Source organism: Eublepharis macularius, chromosome 9, assembly GCF_028583425.1.
Source record: "Eublepharis macularius isolate TG4126 chromosome 9, MPM_Emac_v1.0, whole genome shotgun sequence".
Taxonomy (NCBI): domain Eukaryota; kingdom Metazoa; phylum Chordata; class Lepidosauria; order Squamata; family Eublepharidae; genus Eublepharis; species Eublepharis macularius.
The window spans coordinates 75,823,983-75,847,892 of NC_072798.1; positions in this window are offsets into that span (position 1 = coordinate 75,823,983).

Genomic DNA, 23,910 nt, shown 5'->3' on the forward strand with positions numbered 1-23,910 from the left:
CAGGTGTACATTCCTACCTTCCTCACACAAACCTTGCCTCATTTTCACCCCAAAGGAAAAACAATTGTGAAAGCTTACTGAGATGTCTAAATCAATGCCACTTAACCTTCAAGAACATAATTACTACAGAAGTGTGTCTATTTTATGGGTACAAGTCATATGTCCAAAATACACATTTGTGAAAATACACTGTAAGCCAACCTCCAAATCAGTGTGCAACTCACTTTACAATGCATCCCTCCGTAACAATAAAGTGTTAGTGCTTGATATACAATAAATGCATTTCATAAATACAATTCATAAATATATCAATAAATAATTCAATATTTATTGAATTAGTGGCATTGATTTAGACATCTTAGTAAGCTTTCATGATTGTTGTTTTTCCTTTGATCAGCTCTTAATTGTGATACTCTCCGTTTGCATATCATTTTCACTCCAAAGCATTTTAGTGATTCTGTGTCCAGTTTGAACCTATCAAACTCCAGGATGTTACTCATTCGAGATATCCAGAAGATGTGACAAGGCCAGGGATTTTTTTCAGCGGGAACGCGGTGGAATGGAGTTCCAGCACCTCTTGAAAATGGTCACATGGCCAGTGGCTCCGCCCTCTGTCTGGAGAGCAGGGGGCGGGCCACTGGCCATGTGACCATTTTCGCTGAGGGCGATTTAAACTTTAAAAAACTCCCCCCTTGTTCCAGCTGACCCAAAGTGATGTCATTGTGCAGTCCTGAGTTCCACCACCTCTTTTCCCAGAAAAAAAGCCCTGGGCAGGGCTAATTATGAGTTTTCCTGGATGTTCACAAAAAGCATAGAGAAAGGAAATCCAAGTGATTTCCCACCACACAACTGGGCTTATCCAGCAACAGAAGGGGTAAATTTCGCTTTCAAGAGAGGTTACCCCAACAAGAGGGCAGAACACATTTGTCTCATGAAGAAACAGGGCCTTTCCCCCCTTCAGATAGAGAAGACATATTCATAACACTGCCTTATTCTGAATCAGACGATTGGTCCATCCAGGTCACTGCTGTCTACTTTGACCGGCAGCAGCTTTCTGGGGTCTCAGGTAGAAGTCTCTTGTATCAACTATAATAATATAATAATAATATTTGATTTATATACTGCCCTTCAGGACAACTTAATGCCCACTCAAAGCAATTTACAAAATGTGTTATTATTATCCTCATGACAATCACCCCGTGATGTGGGTGGGGCTGAGAGAGCTCCTAGAAGCTGTGACTTACCCAAGGTCACCCAGCTGGCTTTAAGTGGAGGAGTGGGGAATCAAACCCGGTTCTCCAGATTAGAGTTCCACTGCTCTTAACCACTACACCAAACTGGCTCTCTAATCTACTAAACTACTATCTAGTCCTTCTAACTGGAGATATCCAAGATCTTCTGCAGGCAAAAAGCAGATGCTGTACAGCTGAGCCACCTCAGAGAAGCTATTTGCCCTTGTTCATCTTTTGCTATCTTCTTTTGAAGTTCCAGTGGCTCTTAGAAATGATCATGTTAATGTAGGGATAGACTGGTGCTTCTTAATATATACTGAGTGTGCCCATCTGCATTCATTATTGTTGGGCTGGATGAATATCTCACACCCCTGAAAAGCTCATTGAAAAGTGGTGAAGGAGTGCTGTAACATCAAACTCTGCTTAACACAACATGTAAGCAACTAAACACCATCTCAGAAGTGGCGCCTATGTAGTATTGTCTATCAAAATTCTGTACACTGTCTGTCAATAGTATACTTTCAAACTAAACTCATGCCACAGCAAATTAGTCAGTCTCTAAAAATGTGCTTTGATGTTTTTGTTGCAACCCCCCCTCCCCGCAAATATGCCTGACCTTCCAAATTTCCTCCGTATATGAATATCCCTGGACCGTCTTGTTTAATTAAGTTAAACAATCTTTAAGATTACTTACAGCACTAAAGATATTTCATGCAATTGATTGTTTTAGAACAATAGGTGAACACTAGTAGAATTAAATCCATGTAATACCTTTTATAAGGACCAAAGACAAAACATTGTGCAAGCTTTTGAGCTCATTGGAACTCTTCATCAGGCTAGATGTTACAAAATCTGAAAAGACAGAAGGGTAGAGGGCAGATTTTTCAGGCTGTGGTGTTAGGGTCTGATCCTGCACACATCCTCTGTAAAACACAAGCAGGCAATGAGCTAACTTTATTGCTGGTGTGTTGATTTACAGCCTGTTCTCTGGGAAACTGTACTCAGTCCATGTCCTCCAATCTTTGCTCTTTCATTGAAATATAGGTCCCAAGTCCACCCAAAATAATATTAAATGTTCTATTAGAACTTTGCCAGACCACATCTTTCTATCACCAATTTTTGACTTTTATACAGTTCAAAATTGTGTCCATGATAGTGCCCCAGCACAGAAGGATGTTTAGAAAAAAAGTTTCTCAGATGAAAGAAGTATACCTGTATAATGGCACAGAACACCAGAAGAGTACCAAAAAAATTGGCCGTAATGGTGATCTTATATACTAATAGCCAAGTGGCCCTAATCTGAGGATACTTAAATCTTGAGACATGAACGGACAAGACAGATCTTCCTACATACCTGAAAAATGCCACCTGTTTGCAGAAAAATCTGAAATCTTTAAAAATCTGAAATCTTTAAAAAAAAAAACCACAATGACAAATGAATACCTGTAGCTTTCACCAGATGCCCTCAGTGACTGTTGCTAGGCAACCATCACAGTTTAGCCAATATTTCTGGCTTCGTTTCTGACAGTAGGAGGTAGAAGGAAGGGGCAAGGGCATTTCTAGGGCTGTTTGGTCCTTTGAGGAGAACTCACCGGGACCAGGAAGGGAAGGTGGCATGGTATAGCCCAATTTTGTCAGCTCTCTGAAGCTAAGTAGGGTCAGTACTTGGGTGGGAGACCCCCAAGGCAGACTCTGCAGAGGAAGGCACTGGCAAACCACCTCTGCTTCTCGCTTGCCTTTAAAGCCCCAGCAGGGGTCGCCATAAGTCAGTTGTGATGTGATTTGACACACATTGGGACCAGGCCCAGCAGCAACCACCGGGTGACTTGATGTCACAAGACTTGCCTAACACACCCAGGCCTGGTTGCTTGGAACTGTTGAACAGCAGCCCCCCCACCCCCAAAGCCCATGTAGTGGAGTGGTTAGACTTTCAGAGTAGGACATGGGAGACCCAGCTTTGAACCACCACTCTGCTATGGAAGTTTACTAGGAGACTTTGATCTCGTCGAACACTCTCAGTACACTCTCAGTCTAACCTACTACTCAGTTATTGTTAGGATAATACAGAGACAGTCAGTGATAAAAGGTTTGCAAGCAGTTTGACAACTGATTCTTGGTCACGTTTCAGTCATCAGAGAAAATGGCTTCTTGGGTGCTGTAGGTAAATGGCTCTCTCCTGAAGGTCCTCTTCCTATTCTTTCTTAGGAGGGGTGTGTGTTTGAGAGAGAAAGATGCTGAGTTACTGATTCAGGTAGAACCCAAATTGGGACTAAAATGTGCAAAACGACTCTGGGGATTAAGGGGTGGAGGAACAAAAGTAGCCTCAGGGACCTTTTCCACTTGATGTCTCCCATCTAAATACTTGGGGAAAGGTGCAGGGGAGGGAAATAGTTAATCCCCCTTCCCCAGTGGTGCAACCCTGAGCCATACTGGGCTGCCCTGGAGCTGTTTTTTTAAAGATCAAGGACCAAGTTTAGAGTTCTAATTATGGAATACCCTCCCCAGGGAGATTTGACTGTACCCTTCTATCATTGTCTTCTGCCAATGGGTGAAGGCTTTGCTGTTTTGTGTGACATTCCCTCATGGTTTCTCATTGGCCCTCCTTGCCATTCATGTGTTTATGTGTTTTGTATAAATGTATGTTTTTCAATTATTTTAATATTGTAACTGTTTGCAGACTTAGGGAACCTAAGTCGGAAGGAAAGGCAGTCTAAAAATGTTTTCAGTAAATTCTAGAATACCAGCAGCAGATGTCACAGCTCTGGAAATATTTTGCCTATGTGCATTCTTACACTATTTCCCCTGATCTCCTTCTTCATCTGCCCAATCAACTTGATTATTTGGGGGGGGGGGGCTGTCAAGTCACAGCTGACTTATGGCAGCCCCTTCAGATTTTTAAGGTAAGCGCCTTGAAGAGGTGGTTTGCCATGGCTTGCCTCCATGTAGCAACCCTGGCCTTCTTTGGTGTCTCCCATCTAAATACTGACCAGAGCTGACCCTGCTTAGCTTCTGAGATCTACTGAGTTTGCGCCAGGTAAGGGCAAACAACTTGATAGTAAACAAATACTGATTTAGGACAGAGGTGCTTTCCTTTGTTATTGTAGTCCTGATGGTGCTGAGGGGTTAAGCTATGAGTCTTGTTTCTCTGCTGTTCAAACATTGTCCATTTTGCCTGCCTCGTTCCCAAAACCAAGTGTATTTACTGAGTGTTCCAAAATGGATCATAAATATTATGCATTCTTGCACTGTTGCCTGGGAACTGTAGTCCTGCCAACAGGATGACTGTTGCTGTCCTGCGCTCTGCAGTCTGGCTGGGTCTAGACTTCTCTGAAGTAGAGCCACCAGTTTAGTTGGCTAGGTTCAGGAGCTCAGAGCAGCAGCAGCAGCCTATGCTGGGGCCGGCCTTTTGGAACACAGGGCTTGCGCCTAGAGGACTGGTTGAACCAGCAAGACGGCCTTCTCAAGCCTCAGCCGGAGCAGTGATCTGGCTCAGCTGCATCCACTGGCAGCTATGGAGGCTCTTCAGGCTGCTCAGGATCCTGCGAGGAATTACCACATTCACCGTTCTGCTCTGGATCTACAGGGAAATGGCATGCAGCCTTCTCTTGCATTTGCTTTCTTTGTGCCACCTCAGCCTGGGTCCTACACCATCGCTGTTCCTGCAGAGTGGAAAAGGATCCTGGAGGGCTGTAGGACCAGGTTTGTACCCTGCCTGGCAGAGGCCTTCTGGTTATCTCAAGGGCCGATAGCTGGGGGGGGGGGGTCACTTGCAGGCTCTGGCTGAACGGTCTCTGGCATTGCAGGAGTATGGTCAGCAGACGTTCTGCAGCATCAGCCCCCCCCCCCCCCACACACACACACACTGCTCGTCCTCCTGGTCCCCTGGCCTTGGCTCCTCAGGCTCCTCCTCTGAGGCCTCCAGGGCAGAATCACTGGTCTGGTCAGAGGAGATCATGACAGCTGCTGACTGATGAGGTTAACTGTTAAGGAGCAACATGCTGCATACACTCTCAAAATGTAGCTAATTTTAAATGATCTACCTGTGATGACACAGGAGCACATTAATCTGGGTGGGCCAGTATATTTTGAGAGGCATATACCAACAGCAGTGTCCACTCAACATGCGGAATGCTATCTGGTCTGCAGATGCAAAGCCATTCCAATTGAGTAGTGTTTTGAGTTGCAAACAAATTATCAATTGGATCACATGAGATAATTGACTTGAGAGAAAATGGGTATTGTGAGCAAATCAATTCAATTTCCAAACCTGTTCTTTGCAAAAAGTGGAGCATCATTAGTCATAACCCTATCATCTTGAGCAGTATGCCTAGAAGAGCTCAGCATCTTGGGCTAAGGAAAATGCCCACTGCTTCTTTTCCAGTTGACAGAGACCCAGCTAACAGGAACTGGAAACTGCCCCATATCATTTCAGAACTCTGGGGGCAATCTCCTATTTCCTAATGGAAGGGGCATCTTCCATCCAAATGAGCCATTTCACACATGATAATGTCTTTGTGTCCCCCTACTTGTCCACTCCAGTCCTTTTGCTCAAATGTGCGCTGGGAGCTCCAGGCACTGAAGAATTCCCAGGTACACACATGGCATAGATTCAGATCACAGTGTGAAAGGAGAAAGGGCTTAAGCCACCCTCCACCCCCTCAGCACTGCTTTCTCAATCCAAAATAGTCCCTGGGGAGCTTTTGTTTGCTTCATTAGGGAAATTTGTGTGTAGCCCCCTCAGCAAACATGTAGTCCCCAGTGAAGCAAACAGCAGCTACCTGGGACCTTTTTGGTCTAGGAAAAGGGCACAGGGGCAAGGCTTAAGCCCCCACCCATATGCCATGGTCCCAGCATGGAACTCTCAGCACGTTTGCTCGAAAAGATTGGGGTGAACATGCAGGGGAGGGGAGGACCTCAGAAGATGGGAGTGGGTCTTGAGATGGAGCACCACTTTTTTGACTGCTGCTTTTGCACCAGCCAATACTATTTCCAGAGAGAGTTTATTTGGGTTCATTGAACAGAAATGCATTTATTAGTGGAGAACATCAGGGGATTGGTGATCAAGCCCAAACTGCTGTGAGTTCTGTTTAAAGATACAGCCCTTGCCGATAAGCATCCATCAGAGAGGAAAGCAAGAAACAGGTGTGCCTTCTGTTTGCTTTCCCCACTGTAAATAAACAGTCTCCCACAGTTAGAGCCAACATGGCTGGGCAGCAGACCTTGGCAAATAAAGCTTGAATGAAGTGCACTTTGCTTGAAATGTTTATATTTTGCTCTTAGAAAATATGCTGAAATGCTCGAATGTTGAGCCACTTAGCATTTGATCCACTTTCTGAAGATGATCTTTAAACAGGCCACAGTGAATGCCATCTCAGGAGAAGCTTTCGGTTCAAAATATACCTGTTGTCGATTTATTTTGTTGAACTAATTTGGCAAACAATTAATAGTCAGCGCCTCATAGACCCATAGAATATGTAAGTCAGGCAGATGCAATGCTTCCCTTCTGAAGAGGTCCCCTTTCCCAGGGATCATGTTCAGAATGCCACATGAGATCTTAAGCATACAAACAACAGGGAAGTACTTGAAGCTAGAATGTCTCAAACTTCACACAAGAGCATTCTCCTTTTCAACTTAATAGATCCTGTATAGCTTCACCCTCCCAAACAATCTCTTTTGGTTTAACGGCTTGGCATCTGTATAAATTCTTCCCCACCTGCCTGACGTCTACACACACACACACACAGAAAAACACACTTCATTTCCAATTGGGTGTAATAAAACACCCTTAGCATGCAAGATACCTGACCTCATTCCTCCTTTATAGAAATACCGTGGCCCAGTTGCATGGTGCCCGTTGAACCCGGCCCAGATGCGTGGTGGGGACCCTGGAAGGACTTGCTGGGGATACGTCACTTTCCTCTGTATCCCTTTCCCTATTTTGCCCTTCCCTCTTCCTAGTAGCCTCCACACGCTCACCTTTCCTTACGTCCTTCTCTCTTTCAAACCCACTAAGCAACTTACCTTTTATCTGCCCACCATCTTCATCTATATTTTTAAATGTCTTCATTTATATACTGCCTTTCGACACAATGGTGATCCACACGCTCTAGTCCTGCTCAGCTCTGCTTACTGCTGCTCTCCCCCCACCTTCCATCCTGTCATGCCAGCATGATAGCAATCACACTGGGAGCCCCTGCAGCCCCCCCCCATTTCCCCTTTCCCAACTAAGCCACTTTGTAATGCTATAGGGTAGTGTGCAAGGAAAGTGGGGAGGTCCTTTTTAGGCCTAAAGAGGGAGTGACAGGGCAGTAATACCTCCACCTGGAGGCCTGGAGGAATTATAACTGATCTCCAGACTACAAAGATCAGTTTCCCTGTAGGAAGTGGCAGTTTTGGAGGGTGGACTATGTGGCATCACAGCCATGCTGAGCTCCCCCTCCCACACACAAACTCTGCACTACATACAGGTCTCCAGGTTATTTCCCAAGCAGGAGTTGACAACAGTAAACAGCAGGGTGCCCATGCCATGTTAAGTGTGGAGCTTAGCTCCACCCCTTCCCCAGGGTGGCAAGGGGGAGTGTCTAATAAATGGATTCTTCTCTAATCTGTGGTTGGGAGTGTTCTTTCATTTGCTCTATGGAATTTTTTTTCTTTTTAAATTCAGATCCACGTAGAAACCTTCGTGAATTCAATTGTCAGTACACAAGCTTGGTTCATCATCCCTCAGTATATAGTTTCTGATCAGTCATCAAACCCTGAAAGTTTTGTTCGAGGCTCACTTTCTTCTCATGTTTGTTCAATCATTCCATCTGTGTGGCGCAGGGACCCAGTGACTGAAATTCAGAACATCCTGTCAGGTCTTTCTTGAGCATCACTAACATAATTAATCAGTTCTTAGAGCATTCCCCAGTATCTTTAGCCTCTTTCTCTCTACCTCAGTCATTGTATGTTCATTGTGATGTGGAGTAACACAATCTCTGAAAGGGATCCATGGACATTGTTCTGAAACAATAACCACAGCTCCATTAGCAACACAATATACTTGACTTTCAAATAAGGACTCCTGCTCTACATGCAATTTCTTCCCATTCTCCTTCAATAGCTGGTCTGAAAAGCTTTCCAAGTGTGCCCAGAACACAAGCCATGGCAGTAAAGTAGATGATTTGCAGACAATGCAAAGCATTGTCAGGCCTACACAAGTATTATGTCGGACACTGCTTTGATTTTCTGTGGGCCAATATCCAGTACAAGGCAGATATATGTGCAGTTTGAGAAAGGTGTAAGGTGTGAGTTCAAGGCTTATTTGTATGCGAGCAATCAATTTGCCCCAAAACAAGGCTGTATGGATCAAAGGAGATCACATATGAAACATACATATTTGAAGCTGGCATGAAGGGACCCTTTGTCACCGGCATCAACAAAGGTTTGCCTCACACACGTCCAAAATTCCTCAGTTAGTCGGTCTGGTTACAAGTTAGCCTCAGCGTGTGAGAAAACTCCCATCATATGAGGACTATGTTGAAAATTCTGAAGGTTCTCTCTCCAGGCGGAGAAAGCTGAAGAGGGAGCCAAAACCACACACACAGGGAAGGAGGAGCCCAGGGATGCCTTTCTGCCTTCGTTGCTTATGCCCTTTTCTTCACAGAGGCTAATTTTATCTTGGAGGTAGGAAAGAGAACAGAAGGGCAAATTATCCACTTAGAGGAAAAATAAGAGGAGTTGAACAGGTGGAGAAATTCAGCCAGAAGCTCTTCTGCGCATGTGTGTATATTCCCTGCAGATTTCTCTTGTCAGGGAGGGAGCCTTCAGAATTCTCCACAGAGGCAGTATGCCCATGGTGAGTGTAACATGTAGCCAGGCTCTAACACATATACTGAGTGTAGAGTGTCATACATGGAATCTGGGTGAAGTCAGCTGTTGTTCTCTCTGTATTTAATTGTATGACACTGGTGGGCAAGAAGAGCTCCCCTAGGCAATGTTGTCCAACATCTTTTCTTATTTAAACCGGGCCTTCAGCCAAGCAGTTCTGGCATACTAGAGATTAATAGCACTGGTAGGTGTTGTGCCGGTATGCTAATATTGCCCTATGTAGTGGCGTTGTACCTGTTAAGCTCGCCACATGCAGTGTCATGCAGATAAGTTCTATCTCCCTAGTTTCTTGTTTAAATCGGGCATAAGATAGCAAAGGAATTTATGTTGTGGTCTGTCCTGGAAAACCTTCCTCTGAAACAACATCAATGGAGGCAAGTTCTAGTCATTCTGTAAAGAGGGAACAGCAACTTTTTGCTGGTCGTTTCTATCCTCCAAGGCTAAACGATCGCATATTTCAACCCTGTCTTAAATCTTATTTTGTTTAGAAGGTGGTGCAATGCTAACTTTAAAAAAAATGCATTTTAAACCTGTAACAGAAGTGTTTGGATATTTGTAATCCGAGAGTAAATTTCTTATACATTGAGGATTTGTCCAGTCAAGCTGTAGTACATGGAAAATCCATACTCTTTAACTTGTTAATATTTATTTATTCAATTTATTTCTCAACAGCAATTATCTTCCACCATATTTTGATAGCATTGCTTTCCTCTTTCACAAGCATGAAAGCAGGAACAAAATTGCCAATCTGTGTAGACCCTGGAATTGCAAAGATCCTGAAATATGAGAGACGATAATCAGAAATACCTGAACAGCTTTCAATACATTTACTTCATGTATACCCTTCTTTTTTTCTCAATGGAGACCGAAATCATCTTACATTGTTCTCCTCTCCTCCATTTTATCTTCACAACAGCCTTGTAAAGTAGATTAGGCTGAGTATGTATGGGCCCATGGTCACTCAGCAAGCTTTCTTGGCAGAATGGGAGTTTGAACTTGGGTCTCTGCATGCTAGCCCAACACTCTGACCACTATACCACATGCCCTAAGCAGACATGATGTACACAAAGAGAAGGACAAGAAGGCAGGTATTTTTTACTCTTGACAAACAATTGAAACTAAAGCTTCCTCCCACAAGTCAAGATTCATTCTTCCTACCTGTTGCCACCCAAAAAGTTCACTCAAGAGGTATCTTCACAGGGTGAGAGTTATATATAAAAAATGTGGTTTCCTGAGTCTCCGTGAAGTATATCTGGTACTGGTGGAATAAAGGCTTCCTTCCTGCAGCTGTTAAATCACTTGCTCTCCTGCCCCAACTCTGTGAAGCTCTGGTGAGCCATGCTGAAGCAGCTCGGCTGGAAGCAATACCTCCCAGCAAAGCACAACCTCTTCTGCTGAACTTGCAAGTAGAAGAGTCACATACAGCTCTGCTCCAGGCAAATACAAACTGAGGTTCGGAGGGGTCAAGAGTGAAGAAATCCAGCCCAAGCCTGTGCTTTGGTCTATGTCTTGAGGGTGGGAGTGGGAACCCTACTGTTAAGGAGCTTGTAGGAGTAACAATACTAGCAATAATAATTATACAACTAACAGTCAATGGATCATTCACAACTGTGAAATATTGCAGAGCTTCCTCGATATATTTGGTGACTGAAAACAAGACAAACTTAATTTTCCTCCAAACCTTTTCTCTTCCTCTTTGTTTTCTTCATATTTTCAGCATGAGTAGTGGAATTGCACTAGGTTGAATTCATCTGTTATTCTTGATTTCCATAAAGTGTAGCAAACCTCCAGAAATGTGAAAACCTAGCCCCAACTGAAGCACTGTTCGGTTCCATTGATTTCAGTGGAAGAGACTTACAATGAAATCCTAAGCCGAGTTACTCCAGTCTAAGACCATTGGAGCAGCTCTGCTTAGGATTTCACTGTTAAGCATACACCTCATTCTCGCAATGAAATCCATAGGACTTGAAAAAGTTTAACTTTGACTAGCCCATGCTTAAATTTTTTTAAAGTTACTTGAGTTAAAGAGTGAAAATGCCAATTTGAAGTCATTGGGATTTACATCCTGATAACTATGCTTAGGACACTTGCTTGGGGAATAGGTGCCATTCAGCTGCACCTGCAAAAAAAATCTCAAGAAACTGACCTTTAAAAGTATTCCCCTTTCATTTAGAAATAGGAAATGATGGCACAAAACTCTGTCCTTGGGATCGCGAATCCTCTTGCTGTCAGTGACTACTTAGAAATAAGCCAATGAGCCTGTCCATCATTGTAGGCCCGTCTAGAGAGTTGTGTGTTGGACTGCTACCCAGACTCATTCTTTTATAGCAGGGGCTTCTGTAACACTTGACCAGAAATCAGGCCCTCTTGCTGACTGGATTCCATAGACAGCATCACAATGTTTTGTTCGGAGGGTGGACTTTGATGGGCATTTTGCTGGGAGAAATATTATGTTTTAGGAGAATGGAGGACTGGCTGTTGGATGCCAGTTTTTAATCTTATGGCTAGCATTGTAAACCACTTTGAGTCGTTGAATCCAGTGGTATAAAGGCATAAAAGAGGGGATTAGAAGACTGCTCCTTTTGGCTGGCAGAACAGCAATAGTTATAGGAACCTGCATAAAATAGTATCAAAGAAGTAATTGTAACATCCAGGAATTCAGGGTAAGTTCAGGATGAGAATCTATGGGTTTTCCGACTTTGTGCGAGTTAGAAGGGGAGCTTCTCAGAAAGGTAACAAAAAGTGATTGCATCTGGGCAGAATGGACAAAAAGGGCTGGCAGGTTGATAGGAGGCATTCAGATGGGGTCAGTACAAGTAATCAAACCCACCTGGCTGTTTGATAGTAATCAGATTTTGTGTTCAAGAAGACTTGTCCTTGCAGGTAAGATTACATAGATAGGTCTAGGTGGGTGTAAGCCCGAGGCAGTATGTAGACATGTGGATGTCCCATCAGTGAATCAGTCTCCTGCCCAAAGTTTTGGCCATTCATTCGCATAGCCTGAGGAAAGCCTTGGCCTTACTTTCTCCAAAGCATGGCATTGCTTGCTCCTAAAACAGCTGCCAAAACAAATTTAGCCAAGATGAGGTCACAGCAGAAAGCAGTCCTCTGGAAAAAGGGTTCGTGGTAAAAACTAATTTCCTCTTAGGGGCAAAGGCAGTGTGAAGAACATACTTAGGCACTCCATACCAGAAACTATATTTTAGAGAGATCAAACTTGGATTGCAAATCTACTAGTGTGATAATCACAACATAAATAAACATCCAAAATAAAACAGAAATGTTTTGTGTTCTAACTTGTGAGATTGTAAGGATGTGTTAGAATCTGGAAGGAAGGGGTGCTACAAGTTTATACTAAGCCCAGAGAGAAGTTAACCAGGGTCTATTAATGAGCCACCAAGCTGGCTGTATGCAATAGCAGAGCCGGCTGCTTTAAGGCTGCATTTTATTTAATTGGATATTTATGCTCTGTTTTTTCTTCCCAGTGGAGAAAACGCCATCATTCTCTCTCCCTCCATTATGTCCTCAAGGAGAGTGTCTGGCCAAAGGCCACCCCGCAAGTTTCCAAGGCAAAGTGGGGATCTGGACCTGGGTCTCCCAGACCCTTATTCCGGTATGCTGGCCCTCGTGGTATACTGGCGAGTATACTGCATCTCTTAACACAGGAGGCTGGACAATCATACTTGGCGCTAGACCTCCTTGCGAGTAAGGCACTCCTCCTGCTCTTTTTCCTTTGTGGTGCCTCTTCATCCTACTTTGCATGCACAAGGAGCAAGACAGGAACAAATAGACACAGAGGACCCAACTAAGGACAAGAGTGAGCATCATCCACCCAAGCAGGCAATAGGGGAACAGCTAACAGCCCCCACTGGGGAGGGATGGCATTTATTGGCACACTTGATTTCCAATTCCTTACATCACAGGTAGGGTTGCCAATGCTCAGTTGGGAAATACCTGGAAATATTGAGGATAGGGGGGTGGAGAGGGGAGGGAGCTCCACAAAGTATAATGCCATACAGTCCACCCTCCAACTTGCCACTTTCTCCAGGGGAGCTGATGTCTGTCTTCTGGAGATCAGTTGGAATCCCAGGAGATCTCCAGACCCCTCCTGGAAGTTGGCAGTTCCATGTCACAGGAAGGGAGTGGCTTTGTGGTGTGCATCTCAAAAAGCGACAAGCTTATGAGGCGAAGCCCACTTGAACCTAAGCACAAGAAAGGACGGGGGAGACTTGCCAGCTCTCATTAAGATTTATTAGGCGGCTGGAGTTTTGTAGTCCCGAAGCTTAACGACAGATGGTGGTGTAACTCCACCAATTTAGAGACTTCTTTGATGTTGCAGGAGAGATTCCCCTTGATTTGATTTATTTTAAAAGCCAGTGTTTTCTTCTCTTCCCGTAACATTTGTTGTGTGTGTGGGTGGGGAGCATTAGTAAAATAATCCTATTTAGAAGAACAGCCTGTTTATTGTTTTCTTCTTTCCTTTTATAAATAAGCATAATGGGAAATGGCAATCTGATCTACACCCAATGCTGCGAGGAAAAGAAATACATTACATTAATTAAAAGAGGATGTTTGAGAGTAGTGTTTTGTTTTGTTTTTGAAGCATGAAATATAATACAGCTCCAGCGGACTGAAAGCTCGAGGCCGATCCAGGAACAGAGCTGGGAGGGAGCACTATTTTTATTTTAAAAGAGAATGAAGCTAGTTATTAATCGCTAATAACTACCTTGCTTTTTTGAAGCAACAAAAGAAGCCAGAAAATGTTTGTCTCGTTATGTGTTTGTAAAGATTTTATTATCCATAACGAGTTAGGTTTGTTTTTTCTAAAAGGTCAAACTGGAAGTAAGTTTTCGAGTGATCTTCAGGAAACTTCCTGCCAAGGCAACGAGCGCCGAAGCCAGTTACAAAGAGGCCTTTCGCTGCTCCGCTTAGGTGCGCCTCGCCTTTCGGCAGAGATCGCGAAGGCGCCTTTGAAATAAAGGCAGGCTGAACCCGGAGCGTCCCTGAGGCAAAGCCGGTCAGAGGACTCCACACAGGAATCCAGATCTGGGTCGGAGTTGGGTTCGAACCGCGCTCCTCTCTCTCCCGGCACTGGCGTGAGTTCTACTGGGATGTGCTTCGATGTCGGCAAAGGAAGCGGAGCAAGTCCCGTGAACTTGACCGACGTCGGGGCTGCTGCCCGGGCGGCTCACCTGCCCGCTCTGGCTCGGCTTCCCTAGCCAACAATTACCCGGCCTAAAGGAAAGGCAGTCCCGGCAGCCCGGTGCTTTCGAACGTGCCCGGGGGCCGCGAGAGCGTGGCGCCCGATCCAGGCGGGCCGGGCGCCTTTCCGGTGCTGGGGGGGAGAGAGGAGGGCCGCCCCTGGCCCAAGGCTGCCGGCTGCCTGGGGCGAGCCAGCCGGCTGCTCGCGAGCCCTGGGCATTATTTCGTTGGACGGTTCCCTGGAAAGGTCTGCAGGCCCCTCGGCTCGGCCCAGGAGGAGAGCATTCGTTCTCCCATCATCTCGCCCGCGCGGCTGGAGCTCACGAGGGAGAGAAACTTTCCCTGCCGCAACTTCCAACCCGCTCCTTGACTGCCTGAGCCGAACCCATTTGGCTCGGCCGGACTCTTCCCAAACCTTTCCTAGGCGGGTCCGCTGACAACCGCAGCCGCGCACCCTCCTAGCCATATTTACTCGGAAGTAAGCTCCGTTGAAACGCCTTGGTAGTTCCAAAAGCACTGAGGCGCGTTCGCCAGGCCGGCTTGGCGGTCACCAGCCGCCCTCGGCAATCAGCGTCCCTGCAACCTGGCTCGGGTGGGGTGGGGTGGGGAGGCTTACTCCTAAGTAAATCGCGCGTCGAATAGCTGGGGGGGGGCAATTTGAGGATGCAGCAGCAGAGCGAGAGTTGCGAGCGGGATGTTTTACAACCGCCCATCAGCAAACACTCCGCGCCTGGGGCAGGCAAGCGCCTTGAGCCTGCCTGCCCTCGGGCTGAACTTTCACCTCCCGAACCCGGAGCGGCCCTATTGGCGGAGAGGGAGGACTCGGAGCAGAAGAGCCCTCGGCTCCCAGCAAAACCTGGCGCCCGCACCTCTCGCCTCGCTCTCTGCCTTTCCTCCTGGACGGGAGGGGAGAAGGCTGGGCTGGGCTGCCGCCCGTACGTCTCCAAACATCGCCCTCGACAGCTCGGCGAGAGGCTGGAGCGGGTTGCACGAACTCTGCTGGGAAATGGCTGCTTTCCAGGGCGCGTAATGAACGCTTGTCCGCCTCTCGCACGCGCCGGCTGCAGGTCTTAACACCTTGCCGCCCTTCTGAGCCAGAGCAGCGCTCGCACCTCGCAGGCTTGAAAGTTTAAACGCGAGCCAGCCTCTCGCAGACTTTTGCAACATCCCTTCTTGGTTGCTCAAGGAAATCGAAGCTAGAAATATCCAAACCAAATGGCTTCCATCAGCAGCCTTGTGAAGTAAAGGGAACGGAGGGGAGACATCGCCCCAAATGCATGCGAAAGAAAAACGATCCTTTCCCCATCGCTCAGTTTCCAGGCGGTGTGCATGCTATAACTGCACAAGAATAAACTTTTCCCCTTCCGATTTGCTGCCAGTAGGCAACCCCCCTCCCCCCTTTGAGTTCTTTTTTGGAGTGGCGCGGCGATGGCTTCCGATTCAGGTCTTCCACGAATTTAAAACTTAAAAGGGTACTGAGAACCTAAAGGTATGCGTGCCAGACTTTTAAAAGGTGTGCAACGTTGTTTTTTTTTCAGTAAATGAAAAAAAAGCAATTGTGCGTCGTTTTCAAACATACTGGACGTGCCAATAAATTATGTATTTGTTGCATGTTACAAAATTATGATTGTAAATAAAGTTATAAACGAAGGAAACGGCTATCACTCCGGGAATTTTAGTTCGGCTGGAAACTTTATTATGGCCACATAAATCGGAGCGCTTGAATTTATATCGCTTCCAGGAACAGACGCTCATGGGATTGCAAGTTTAAAAATCTGGTTTTGAATGGTAACATTCCGGTTTGGAAGGGTTGCTCTTGATCGGGCTACCCTTCACTGGGGGCGAGGGGCTACAAGATGTTCCATTAGAGAGACGCGATCTGTCTGAAGGGGGGGACGGGGACATGTGGCATCTGGATGGGCGTTTTTATGACTGTGAAAGGCGGGTGTGAATGGGCGCCCTCGCGAGCCTGGAGGCTTTGCACTTTGGCTTCACTTGCGCCCGCCATCGCAAAAAGTAGCCTAAAGTGCCCCGAGATGGCTTAGGCTTCGGGAAACCTTATCAGCCACTCCGATAAAGCAAACGGATCGCGCCTCGTCCCGATTTCTCGTAATGTTCCGTGGGCCTGGGCAGGCAGATTGGAGCACCACACACGGGGCAGGAGACGAGCGGCCTGTCGCTGGGGCCCTGAGCCCTCCGCTAAGCGCCACTGGGGAAAAAGAAGCCCTGCGTGTGGTCTTAAGAGCTGAATGTCGGCGCAAAAGCTCCTCCGAGCGTGTGCAGAGCGCCTCCGCCTCTTTCAGTGCTGCCGGGCAGCGCATTCCCGAAGGGGAAGAGCCGGGGTTGGGGGAAAGAGCGTAGTCGTGGACCAGGCGCCTGTCCCGCCGCGAAAGTTATGCGCGAGTCCTCTTCTTCAGGCGACCGAGGCAGCGGGCGAGCCGGTGGCTGGCGCGGGATTTCCCGCCGTTTTCGCGCCAGACCGTGAGGCGAAGGCGTGCGGGGTGTGGTTGTGCGTTCACAGCTCTCGAGGGGGGTGCCTGAGTTTGAGAAGAGAAACCAAGCGCCGCGTCCTCAGCGTTGGCCTGAAAAGCGCGGGCTTTGCTGCCGTCGCTCCGTTGCCTGAAGCGATTTCCCCACACGCACCCGAGCCTTTTCCCCACAGCGCCCTTCGTGGAGTCGCCCTCCCGCCCCCCAGCCCTGCCTGAGGGCTGCCGGCGCCGCTGGGCCCTGCCCGCTGGCAACAGAAGGCTTTGTTTTCTCTTCCTCCTTCGCTCGACGGGTTGTGGAGGCGGAGGGGAGGAGGGCGAAGGAGGAGAGCAAACAACTTGGCTAATGGTTTGTTTACATGGCAGGTGGACCTGACGTCAAGGAGGACGAATCCTAATAATCTCCTGCTCCGCCAGCCAGGCGACTTGCCCGGGAGAAAGCGGAGGACGAGGGAAGGAGGAGAGCGGCAGGTGGGGAAGGAAGGGGGAGCCCCGCCAGCCCTTTCACTTTGGGGTGGGGGGGGGGGAGGTGAGGCGGCTCGCTGCTGCTGCTGCTGCTCCTCCTCACAGGTCTTTATGGACACAACTTTGCACTCCCAGAGAGGTGGGGGGGGGGGGGAGGTCGCCTGCGGGCGCGCGGCGCTGGATCGGAATCGCCCATAAACACACACAGGCGGCAGCTGCTGCGCGCCCTCCGTAGCGGGGAGCGAGAGCGCCAGACCCACACCCAGGGGGAGGGAAGACGCGAGGAGCGGCGGCGGCGGCAGCCTGGGAGGGAGCGGGAGAGCCTGGCAGCTGCTCGGCCGCCGCGGCGCGCTTGAGTTGGTTCCCTTCGCTCCGGTCGCTTGCTGCTGCCCAGGCCCGGAGTCTCCGAGCGCCGGCGCCGCCTGCGGAGGAATATCGAGCCCGGTTCTGCGCGATCGCGCGGCTGCGGTTGTCGCGGCTTCTTCCCTCCCGCTTGTTGTTTTTCCACCCGGCTCCCGCCCTGCCGCCGGCTCGTCCCGGCAGTAGCAGAGGCGCTCCTCCTCGCCAACACTTTTCTCCCTCTCGGCGTGCTGCTTTTTTAAAAATCTGCGTCTGCGTGCGCGCGGCGGCCGAGCCCACCGCCTGCCTTTCCCCGTGGTGTCGTCTGCTCGGCGTGCGTTGGTGGTAAGCTCTCTCTCTCTTTGGGGTGACTGCTCCCTCCCTCCCCCAGCCCTGGAGTCTGAGGTTTGACTCGTAAAACTTGCGGCCTTTCGCGCTCTCCTCCCCTCCCGCGTCAGCTGTTTCTGCTGCGAGGAAGAGCAAGATGCGGGCGCTCTGACTCTCGAAAGCTCCTGCCTTGCCAATCTTGTGGGTCTCTAAGGGGCCCCTGGACCCGAATCTTGCCCTTCTCTTGCAGACCAACGCGGCTGGCCCGCTGAAACTGCTGTAAAGAAAGTTTCTCTCCCAGCCGCTCGCAAGATGGGGCGGGCTAATGTGGCAAGTGCCCGGGCTCGTGCTTGGCAGGTGGCAGCCCCGAACCCTCCTTTCCCCGAAAACAGAGTTTAGAGCACTACCTCTGGCGCTCGGGCTTTTCATCCCAGAACGGGTTCATGAATCGCACGGAAGCAGGAGCGCGATTTGAACGCCCGGATAAGCCTTTTAAAAAAAAAAATCTTAAATGTCCTCGAGCATTTGTCGTGTTTATCGAGAAACACCCCTGCCCCAAACACGCACAACCGCGAGCTTTGCAGAGTCGCCAACTCTGTGGTATTGTTTACTTACGGATTGTGCCGTTTTAAAAACCTGCCGAAGTTTGGGTTGGTATTTTGGAGCGCGGTGTTTGCTTTCAGACTGTTCCTCGGGGGTAACTTACCGGGAAGGGGAAAGCACGTGTGTCCTTTGGAGAGAGCTGACTTGTCACCCTTCCCTCCCTCGAGATCTGTTTGCAGGAGGGAGAAGTGAAAGGCCTAGTCTGACACTTGTCCACAATCAGGCAGCCCTTCACTGACTTTTCTTCCTCCCGTCGGTTGCACGTGTACTTTTGAGAAGCGATGCTTTGTAAAGGGCGGTTTTGCTGTCCACCCCCTCTCTGGCCAAGATGAGTTACTGCATTCCTTGATTTATTTATTTTATTTTCTTGCATTGCTTGGTCTCCTAACACCTTTTCCTAGTTTCCTTTTATGCGCTAGCGGGTGAGTGTTAACCTTGAAAAACAACAACAGGGGAGAAAAAAGTTAGCCTTAAACAATTGATTAATAAATAATCATGGTAGACTGATATGATGCTCCTGAGGCATTCTTCCTAGCTTGTTGCAGGAGAGCTAGCTCCTGAAATGCACTCTTGAAATTCAAGACATAGAAAATGGTGAAAGTTTAATTCAGAGAGGTTTGAGATCGAGCAGGTAAATGGCTCAAAGGCATGCTAGGCGTTTGTTTATGGAATTATGAGTGTGAGGACAGGGGAGAAAATAATAACGATACTTGGCTTTTCTTTGCTCAAGTTTCTGAGTGTTGATTACCCAGGCATAAAAAGTTCTTGATGTATGTATGAATTTTAAAATAGCCTACCAGCCTTTCCTTAAACACATGATTATGTTTCTCTCTTCAGTATTCTCTGTAGTAACTAAAGTAACAATACTAGAGTAACATACATAAAAACTTCAAAAGCTGTGTTAAGTTATTAACACGATTGTTTAGGGAAACTTCCTGAAAGTTTGTATTTAATTTACAGAAGAGGGAATGGTATCTACAGTATGGTTCTGAAGAGTAAAATTAAGTACCAATTTAGGAGATGCATTAATTCTCACCTTTTTTTCTCTTAGTTAAAAATAATTTTATCTTGTATTGTGGTCCTGAACTGCCTTTCCTCCTACTCTATTATTTAGAAGTCACTTCCACTGAATTGAGTAGGAAGTATTTCTGTTTGCAAAGGAGTTTAAGATTAAAATATAAACATTCTTCACGCTAGATGTCATATTCATTTGATCTTCTAGAGTCAGATCCAAAACTGTTTGGTAAATAAATGACATTTCACTACGATTTTCTGAATCAAGCTGTTGGTCGCACTGTGAACACAATTAAATGGGAAAGTGGAATACAGCAACCTATGAATTTACGATAAATGCCTATTTATACATTTGAAGTATTTTTATTTTCTGTACCAAATAACCCTGTGGAAAAAAGGTTCTGTGCCAAATAATGTAACAATAGATACAGCTAGGTTAAAATGTTTTGCTAATGCTACGTTGCATACCTGAAAGTGACCATGCTTTATGAAGGAGAAATTCTTTAGAGTTGAGTGGTCATATTAACTACAATTTGTAGTTGTTACTAATGTATACTCTCAAGGTGCAGTCATCATCTCATTGAAGTCAGTGGAAAATATGCTTTTTTTTTTAGAGATTTGGATTTCCTCTGTATACAAAATTACAGACACATGCAAATTTAACTACCTATGAAGAATTAATTCTGAGCTACACTGAGGAAAGGAAATGGGGGCTGTAGATTGATGTACTCAGAACATGTGTAACAGACGTGAAAGATTTATCTTCAGTTAAACAACTTCATACTACTCATATGTAAGATCAAATATGAGATACTAGGATATATTAGAATGAATTTTAATGCTGAATAGTAAGCTTCATCGATGGAAGATTAGCAATCTCTCTTCTTCTAAAGCAAGGCAGACTTATTTGTATTTTTTTCTGTTGGTATCTTTGTGGTACAATAAAGAAAAACAGTTTTCTGAAATATATTGGGCCAAAAAAGGGTTCTTTACTAGTTATAGGTAACTTACTATTTATTGGTAAGTTTCTGAGAAAAGGAAAGATTTCCCCCCCTTCTTTATAACATGTTCAGGAATGTTAATATAACATGCAACTTGTTCCATAGCTCTTCTAAAAAAAACCCTACTTGAGTTTAAGGACATTGTTAGTAAATTGATTATAGCTTTGTTAACTGAGGACTTAGACGAAATTGATTTAAATGCAGTAGTTTAACAGTGTTGTAGATAGTTCTTTTAATTGGTGCACTGTATTTGTAGACTGATCATGAGATTTATGTATTGATCCTAAAAAAAGTACACTTAGAAAATAAAGCCTGTTGGCTACACTAGACACTGTCAGAAAGTAATTCTTATTATGATTTTGCCTTTGAAGTACTGTGAATGTTTTTTGGGTGAATGTTCTAGTACAGGATACACTTGAACTCTTTAAAATAGGTTAATTGATGCATTACTTTTTGCCAATACTGTATTTGACTGTTTGACTCATAAAAGTCTCGTTAAAACACTTTATAGATACAGGTTTTGGAACTTCGGAATCATATTTGCTATATTACCTTAAGCACATTACTGATGTCTTTGGGATCTAGATATATAGTAATATATGTGGAAGTTATGCTGGACTCCTGTTGATTTCAATAGAGTCGTTTTGGATGCGTGGGTAGGATTCTGGTGCTAGTCACAAAACAATAGTTTTCATTTTTTGTTTTTATTTTACTTCATTTATGCCCTGCTTTTCTCTCCAGTGGGGCCCCAAAACACCTCACATCGTTCTCCTCTCTTCCATTTTATCCTTACAACAACCCCTCTGGGCTGAGAGAATGTGCGTGGCCCAAGGTCACCCAGCAGACTTCCAGGGCAGAGTGGGAATTTGAACTTGAGTCTCCCACATCCTAGCCGTACATTCTAACCACTATACCATGTTGACTCTTTAACAATAGTCACTTTAATTGAAACAAACTATGGTGGTATGGGTGGGGGTGGTTTGAGTACTAATCAGCTGCTGACTGGCAACCACAACGGGTAGGGAGAGGCACTGACATTGTTGGTGTTATGTTTTCTTCCCAGTGTTCCAGCAGTGTGCTTTTCAAAATAATTCCTCCATTCAAGTAGATATGCTTATGGAGATGGTCTGTTAAGTGATGTAGAACTCTGATCAGTTTAGATTTTTGGAAAATGCGTGCTGGTAGAACTGTTTTGATGTTGTGCTCTGACAATGATATGACAGATTATATGGTTTAGGCGAAATGGTTTCATACCCAGTAAAGCCAAAGTATTTGGATTTAAGTCAGTTTATAGCTTAGTTATAAACAAGTTTACTAGAAAAGTAATCCCATTGCTTTGAACAAAATTTGCTTTTAAGTAGATGAATTCTGAATTGCTTCCCTGTAAATGTATTCAGGATCACAGCGCCAAACAGTTTAAACAAGTAGTTCTGCTTAACAGGACATTAGAATGGATAGTTTGGTCTATTGCTTTCTCATTTTCAAAATTAAGTGGACATTGTGACTCTTATTTGCTTCACAAATGTAATGAAGCCAATTAACCAATGTTTGAAAAATAAAAGATACAGTTTAATATTGGGTCGGGCTGCTTCTTGGTAGAGGAAGAAGTGAATAATGTGTCCTGGTATGTTTTCTGATTCAAATTATGAAAGTGTTACTTCCTTTCATGAACTGAAAATGATTTAGGACACGCAACCATCAAGAAGTTAAGTATGATTGTTGGTGGAAGAAATTACAAGTCACAAAGTTGGAATGCTATTGGGAATGCCATCTCAGATGCTCTCTATACAAATACATACCCCAGGTTGTTTAGATTTATACTGCACCTGTGCAGATCCAAGGTTTTCAGCTCTAGATCCTTTCCAGTCCGGTTTTCGCCCAGGGCATAGGGTGGAGACATTGCTGGTTGCCTTACAGACAATCTTCGCAGGTATCTGGACTGGGGTGGATTGGCACTGCTGATATTATTAGACCTTTCAGCAGCGTTCGATACGGTTGATTACGATCTTTTGACCCACCGCCTCGCCAACATGGGAATTCAAGGGACAGCACTACAGTGGCTAGTCTCCTTTCTTCATGGCCGGGGACAGAGGGTGGCGCTGGGGGAGAAGATACCGTCCCGTAGGCCACTAATATGTGGTGTGCCGCAAGGGGCGATACTCTCCCCATTATTGTTCAACATCTATATGCGCCCCCTCGCCCAGTTGGTGTGAAGTTTCGGGTTTGGGTGTCACCAATATGCGGATGACACCCAACTATATCTGTTGATGGACGGCTGTCCTGGATAAGCCCCGGATGTCTTGGAGCGTGCTTTTGAAGCTGTGGCTGGATGGTTGAGGCAAAGTCGGTTGAAATTAAACCCTGCAAAGACGGAGATCCTGTACTTGAGTTGCGGAAACAGATTCAGGACCTCAGCTTCCTATACTCGATGGGGCAGTGCTTACACTGGCCCTGAGAATTGGGAGCCTGGGTGTGATCTTGGATACCTCCCTGACCATGGAGGCCCAGGTCACTGCAGTTGCCAGGTCTTCCTTTTTCTATCCTCGACAGACCAGGCAGCTGCCCCTTATCTTTTGCCCTGCGACTTGACTACAGTGGTCTAGGCAATGGTCACCTCTAGGTTAGACTACGCTCTACGCTGGGCTTCCCTTGAACCTGATCTGGCAATTACAGCTGATGCAGAATGCAGCGGCGCGGGTCATCACTGGAACGCCAAGCTGTGTGCACATAACGCCGGTATTGCGCCAGCTGCACTGGTTACCAGTGGAGTACTGAATCAGGTTCAAAGCCCTGTGCGGACTGGGACTGGCATATCTGTGGGACCACCTCTCTCCATATGAACCCCAGAGGGGACTCTTCGCTCCAATGGTAAACATCTGTTGAATGTCCCTGGCCCTAGGGAGGCCTGCCTGCCATTGAACAGGGCCAGGCGTTTTTCAGTCCTGGCCCCAGCCTAGTGGAATGCTCTGTCTAATGAGACCAGAGCCCGGCAGGACTTGTTATCCTTTTGCCGGGCCTGTAAGACGAAGCTGTTCCGCCAGGTGTATAGTTGATGCTAGGCGGAGCCCCCCCCCCCTATCTGGTTGAGTATGGGCTGTGCCCTCCCCACTGGTGACATCTCCATCTGTTGAATACTTCCAAATGCTCTGGTGCCGACTAAAAGGTTATGCCCTGGGCCTGTGTATAGTATATTTTACTGTGCCGCTGTGTGATGTTTTTAATTTATGGTTTTAAATGGTGTCTGATGTAATTTTAACTTTGCGTGCAAATTGTGATCTACCCTGAGCCTGCTGGTGTGGGGAGGGCGGAATACAAATCTAATAAATTAAATTAAATTATATGTGTATATATACACGTTAAACGTATGTGTAG